A 7,069-nucleotide genomic window follows, 5' to 3' on the forward strand; every position below is an offset into this window, starting at 1 on the left:
GCAGCCGGGAGCCCGCGGGGGCCGGGCGCGCAGCGCACCTGGGAGCGGGCAGCGCCAAGCCGAGCCCCGGCGCCGGGAGGCGGAGGTGCGGGGCCCGGCCCCCTCCCCCGGTGCACGCCGTCAGGAGCAGGCGGGGAGCCGCAGACAAAGAGCCGGGGCCGCAGCCGAGCGGGCACCGGGGCCAGGAGGGGGCGGCCCGGGGGCGGGGACGCGGCGGGGGCGGGGGCCGGAGGCACCGGGGAGCCGAGCCCGGGAGCGGGGCGGCGGGGGAGGCTCGGGCTGCGCTCGCCGCGAACAAAAGGCTCCTCCTGGCCTCGGAGAGTGCCGTGGCCTGGGGCCCCGCAGCACCATGCCCCGCCAAGAGCCCGGCTGCGTCTGGGGGGTCCTCCTGACCCTCTGCAGCCTGAGCGCAGCCCAGCCCCGGGAGAGGCAGTAAGTACCCAGAGAAGGTCGCGCAGCCTGCGGCGGGCTCCCTGGAAGGGGTGATGGGGGAAGGAGAGGAAGGGATGAGCCTCCCTCCTCTCTGCGAGGGGCTCCGGGAGTGGTTGCCCCAGCTACTTAACAAAGCCTGCGAAAAGTCACGTCGAGGAGCTGAGGTCGGGGAGGCGAGCGGCGGCTGCTCCTGAGCCCAGCAGCACGTTTGTGCTCGCCGGTGCAAAAGTGCACAGCACAGAGAAAGGAGAGGGGGGAAGAAAAGAAAGTCTCCGGAGAAATACCTGCCTCTAGCTGCTCCAGCAAGCGGCTGCAAAGCTTTCTTCTGCAAACAATTCTTTAAGGAATCCGGGGTGTTGCGCAGGGGCTGCTGTTGGGTTTGGGATGGTTGAAGGTAATGATGGTTGCTCCGTAAGAGCACGTGAAGGATTCTTGTGTGGAAAGTCACATTTCCCTGCGGGGAAAGCTTTCTGGCTTTTAGGAATTGAGTCCTCAGCTCCTTCTGGAGTGTTTAGGTTAACGTTGATCAAGGTTTGCTGCTTTCTTTCCTTTATCTATGGCTTATTCTAGCCCATCAACACCATGAATAGCTGCATTAATGAAGAGCCACCCACAGCCTATTTTCATTTGCTTAGTAGTAAATATCTCTTTCTACCAAGTTTTGGTGTGATCTGGCAGAGCTGTTAGTGAAATGTGCTTCAAGGATCTGTCCAGTCACTGTCAAGTTAACTGTTAAATTGCCAAGTTAAATATTTAATGTCCAAACGCTCCTCATGAAGTGATTTCAGTATCTGTGCCGATGGGTTGATGCTTCAGAAAGAGCCACAGCAGTTTAGAACAATGTGAATACATGTGCTTCACATATGGCACTGCAGTGCTGTGCTTCTCTGACAGTTTTAATCTAATCATTTCATCCTGGATGCAGATGGTACTCCCTCTGCAGCTTCTTTCTTACCAAGAATTTACAGACAAAGTAGTAACTTTTAGTTGTTATTTGTTATTGTTCTGATGAATTTTCAAACCTGGCAACCACAAGGTTTTGAATCTGTAAATACCCAGTGCAATTAAACTCAAATGCCACAGAGATCTGAACTTCCTTTGGGGGTAATGAGATCTCCATGGCAATGAGGCCTGCTGAGTGAGAAACAGGGGGCTGGAATTTGATAAAAGGTGATTTAAGGGCTGTAAATCATCATCATCTTCATCCCAGAGTGACAATGAATCATGAACTAAACCAAACTGTCTCATGGAGCTGTAAAAAGGCATGGGCTGAGAAATAGGGCTTCAAGAGTCATATGAGGAATTGCCTCATGTAAAAAATCCTTTGGGGCTGAAGAAAAAGCAGAAAGGTGTGTCATGAAGAGAATATAAATGTGTTGCTTACAGCCCAGTGCATCAAAGAGCTCAGAGTCTGTAATCCTTCGAGTTGACAAGTCCATGGCATGGTGCCATTCAGGAATGGTATAGATTCCATTCAGCAGCACAAGGACTGTAGTGCAGATGGGAGGTCGTCTGGGGTGGCTTTAAAACTCTGTATGTGCCAGCTAAAATAAGTCCTTTTTGCCCACTTTTAAACTTGGAAGATAGAATTGTTTGAACAAAAACATGTTAGAATTTGAGCCCAGTCTTGTAGTTGTAGTTTCTGAGCTCCTTCTGTAGAAACTGGAAGTTTAGATGTGGTAGGTTGATGTGAGTCTGACATCCAGAAAGTGCTGAATATCATCACTGAGAGTCTCCTCTTCTTTGTGACAAGTTAACTCTGTAAGGGGAGTGATGAAAAGTAACTGAGATAAAAATGTTAGAAGTATCTGAGTCCTTTCCAAATGAGACATTATCTACAAAACTCTATTGGAGGCTCAGGTATCTCTTTATTCTTTCCCGAACTTCAGCTTTTTTATGGTTAGTTACAGGTTTAGTGTGTTTCTACAGAGTGTATAAATGAATGTATTTATAACGTGTGCAGTAAAGGTCACTATTACTGCCTTTAAATACTGAGGGTTGTTTATGTTATGCATAGAGTGACATACAAATAAGAATCACACTCTTGTTGCTGTTCTTGACTGTCTGCTTCCAATTTTGCTTCTCAGGGGCTATTTGATTGCAGCACCTTCTGTTTTCCGCTCTGGTGTTGAGGAAGCGATAAGTGTAACCATCTTTAACTCTGTCAAGGAGACAACAGTTCAGATTCAGTTAGTGGTGAAAGGAGAAACTGTGTCACGAAGCCATGGAACAGTTCTGGGTAAGTTCCTACAATTCTGAGCTTGAGAACTAGTTTCTAAGTTGAGATGCAGTGAGAGCACATCAGAGTCTCGTGGAGAGTTGCTTTAGATGATAATGGAACTGGAACCAAATGAATTAATTCCTTATCTAGTAAAACTTCTCAGGTGGTTGTGCTACTGTGATTTTGAGATGTGTGTGATCTCAAACATCCAAGACTAATAATTTTGGAACCTCAAGACATGCAGAGACCCCAGATAACTGCTATTGAAATGTTTTACGGTGAATATCCTTTCTTTTGAAATCTGAATGAGTGACCCTGGGCAGCTGGGGAAGGGATAAAAAAATGACACCACCATCATCATCATCATTTCCTACCTTTGTTTTAAGCTGAGTGTGGGAAATGCAACCTCTCCATCTTCAGGCCTGAGTATTGCTGAAAGATGTGGTAATGTTTGAGGAATTGGATAAGTTGGATAATATTTTGTGGGGTTGTGTTTTAAAGGCAGATTCTTCTCTGTCCTGTAAGGACTGAGAGTGTTTGATTATGTCCAACTTACTACTGAATGTGTTTACATTATGGAAAATGAAACCCAGTAGCACTGTTCTTCCACTGCTCACACTGGTGTAAGCTGTAGTGTAGACAGGGCTCAGGCAATCAGGCTTTTTAACCATCATGTTTTAAGCCTTTTCTGTGTAAAAACTGGGAGTTACATAAAAGCCATTTCCTTTCTTGGAACAGATTGTATCTGGTTTCATCCTCCCCTTGTCTTTGAAACTGGCTGACACTTGTTGAGTAATTCAAAGGGGGTGATGCTTCCACATGTGGACAACCTGTGCTAGAGAGAAATCTTAGATATGGCTGTATCCAGCCATCAAAATAAATTCTGTGACTGTTTGTTTTGAGAATTATCCTACTCCAAAAAGAGAACATGTCCTTTTTACAGCAAAATACTTCAATGAGTACAGGATGCTCTGTGCTGGAACCTCAGCCTTGATGGTACTCTAACCATAAAGCACTTTGTAGTTTACCTTGTACAAAAGCTGTGAATAAATGTGGACATAGTTTAATTTAGAGAACTGTGCTGGGCCCAACTTGCTCACCCTGGAGATAGTTTTGCACAATGCAAGAAAATTACTTCAGGTGAAATCATACTGAAGGGGTGTTGCAGTCAGCAGCTCCGTGATGTGGGAGTTTCATTCAACTACAAATGTCTAAAAGGGTAGTACCTGAGCTTGGCAAGAATAACACACTCTCTCTCTCTCTTTTTAGATAAAGGAACAATTAAGCTGAAGGTGAGTATCAATTATTTTAAGATGGTTTTGGTGAAAACATGAGGGACTTGCTTTCAACCACAGCAGGTATTGCTCCCTGAGCAACTGCAGCACAAATGCCACATTCTGGTGTACACACCAAAGAGGAAGCAACCTTCACAAGAGTAAGAATGGAGACAGAAAAGAACAAAGCTTAATCCATCACAGCTCATCTGTCAGGTCCTTACACCATTAAAGAAAATGTGTACAAGAGGTTTATGACAAGGTATTATTTTGGGGGGGGGGGAGAATAAAGTTATTAAATAGTTAAATTATTAAAGAACACACGCACTATTCATGCACAAGTGATATTATTTCAGTCTGCTTAGCATATCCCAAGGAGTGGACAGCTGCCCCAGGATCTATCCTCTTCTCACTTTCCTTCTATTTCCATGCCATCCTTTCTTCCCTGTTAAAGTAGCACAAGCATTCATACATTCATACAGCCACAAAGCAAACTGAACTGGGAAAAATGTCCAAATGAAAGTTCCTTGTTTCCCCAGGTTAGTTTACACCCAGATCATTTCCCTGGCTGAATTCACCACTTGGCTACACAAACATTTATTCATCCTCCCACGTAAATCCTCCTACAAAGCTACAAAAGCAGCTTGAGGTAGAAACAGAATTTGATCAGTTCTTAAATCAGCTGTGACAGCTTAGAGAAGCCATAACTATGACAGAAGGAGCAGTCCATAGATGCAAGTAGGAAGACAGTTCTGACACTGAGATCCACACTTTGGTTTGTTTCATAGAATGGTAGGGGTTGGAAGGCACCTTTAGAGATCATCTAGTCATCACCTAGTTTCCCCCAGCTGACCACTTTTCATGAAAGGTACAAGTCAGGAACAGTATTTGCCCCCACACAGCTTCAAGGAAACAGCGTCTACAGATGACCAGTGCAAATACTGCTGTCAGCTCCTCCTAACCCTATACACTGTAGTGATTTTTCGAACTTGCATAATTTACCCAGACAAGAGACTGATAATCTCACTTGTGTAAGCCACATCCTTGCTGTAGGAAGCTTCAAACATGTTTTTTAGCTTCAATTTTAGGCAACAACGTAAATGCAGTCTTACTGCAGCTGCTTTTCAGTTCAGTTAACAAGATACCAAACCACTCAATTCACAAGCCATTACGCCTTTCACATCTACTTTTTCCTCACTGGGTTTCAGGAGCCTCATTCATGAGTCTCCAATAGTAACCCTTTCTCATTGCTTTTTCCTCCTTTCATCCTTGATGTAGGCCAGCAATCTAACTTCAACCTAACATCAACCTCACGGAAGTCAACTTCCTCTTCACCACCAAGTTAAAAGCCTCCAGACTTAGTAACATTCTATGCCTTTATGGGTGATTTTTGTCTCAGCTGCAATTTGGTGCACTCACATCACCAGGACTAGGTTTGCTTATATTGCTTTAGCTCACCAGTTTATTAGCTTATCAATGGATAGTCAAAGGAAAATGAAGTACCTCCTTTGTTTTAACAGTTTGTAAAGTTGCATACCCAGAATATCAGTTGCATTTTTTTTTTCAAGAACAAAATGCTCTAATTATACACCTACATGACAGATATTAAAAAAAGATGCAGAGAAATGCCAATGAAGTTGCTTTTTGCTACTGAACAACTGCACAGGAACTTGCATAAGGCCACAGAGAGCAATCATTTAAAATTAAAATCAGTAGAGTTGGAAGTATTTAGCTGCCACTTCCACTGCAAGTAATGAATCACTTCACAGAAACATATGACATAGTTCTGCCTCATGAACAGCCTCAGAGTAGAAAGCTGTGCTTTAAGGGAACTCTGAATAGTTAGATTACAGACAATACTACTATGCAAGCTGGACCATTTTTACCGGCTACTCATCAAGAGGAAGGCTGAGCAAGCCACAGACAGCAAGTCAAACCACAGCACTTCTCTGGTCAAGCTGTATGATCCCTCTGACAATGATTGGGTTTTTTTTCCCTTGTTAAATTTCCTTCTTCATTCACCAAGGAGAGCTTATTGCAATAACTGTCATACAAAGGGTGGAACAGTGCGCTCAATGTCCTTCGTCCATTTCCTTTAACTATCAGTGACCAGTAGCCAGCAAGTCTGAAGTATCTTGAAGTAATTATGCAAGTGTAAGCATTCCTAATCTTTAGAAGCTCAAACACCTTAATGTACAGCAGAATCTACAGTAGACTGCTGCTCATGGGGAAGAATGAATCTGAAGCACAGAGGGAAAAAAAACAAACCCAAACCAGTGACCATTTTCTTCTCAAGTCTGTGAGCCGGTTCAAGGAAGACAGCCTTGTGCAGACTTCCTTTTTTCCCCCTCAGCAACTAGTTTCAGAAACACTGTCTTGTATGATAGAGGAAGTCCCCTCAGCGAGCATTTTTGCCAAAAGAGCACCCTATAAAATATGGCACCAACTTTTTGCCTGTATAGAAGAGCTGAACCTAGGTATTGACCTCTGACTTTACTCGTATACACTTCTTAACCTCACCTTGTGTCAGCTGCCAAGGTGTCTCTGGTACATTGCTCAAGACTCCTGTATTACACTTTCCAGAGAACACAGATGGCCTCTTCTCTATCAGTAAAAAACCCAGGCCAGTTACAGTAAGCAGCAATGGCAGTAGCTGGTATAATGTCTGCTCAGGTGAGTATAACTGAAAAACAAGAAAGAAAAAGACCCCTGAACCTTAAGAGGGCAGATTTCTGACAAAGTAACATGCAGACATCAACCTTAATGTATTTATGCTACATATAGACTTCTAGATTATGCAGTCATCATACAACTTGATGGAAGCTGAAGCAGGCACCCATCACTCTATAGCAACGATATGGAAGATTACAGTAGAAGTAACTTGCTGAAACATGATTTCAGCATAGAATCACATCAGTAGTAAACAGTCAGTTGGCATAACACTGCCCTTTTTTTTAATCACATAGCAAATCCAGACAGTATTTCCTTGCTTTCAACAGCATCAAGATTTGAGACTGCTCTTGCAAACAATGACTTCAAACAGATAGGCTACTTTGAATTATTTAATACTGATTATGAGGCTTTCAATACTCATTATGAGGCTTTAAGAAGAAAAAAAACTCTACATTCTCTAAGTCACTTA

The 7,069-nt window shown here is 43.8% G+C and overlaps 1 long non-coding RNA gene across 1 annotated transcript; it reads left to right on the forward strand.

Annotated features, from left to right (window-relative positions):
- The first annotated feature begins 2,102 nt into the window (after nt 1-2,102).
- LOC133627803 (uncharacterized) lies at nt 2,103-4,176 on the forward strand. Its single transcript, XR_009820405.1, has 2 exons — nt 2,103-2,671; nt 3,923-4,176. It is a non-coding gene; the product is annotated as an uncharacterized LOC133627803 (long non-coding RNA).
- Nucleotides 4,177-7,069: the final 2,893 nt, after the last annotated feature.

The sequence above is a fragment of the Colius striatus genome, chromosome 25 (assembly GCF_028858725.1).
Source record: "Colius striatus isolate bColStr4 chromosome 25, bColStr4.1.hap1, whole genome shotgun sequence".
NCBI classification, from domain to species: domain Eukaryota; kingdom Metazoa; phylum Chordata; class Aves; order Coliiformes; family Coliidae; genus Colius; species Colius striatus.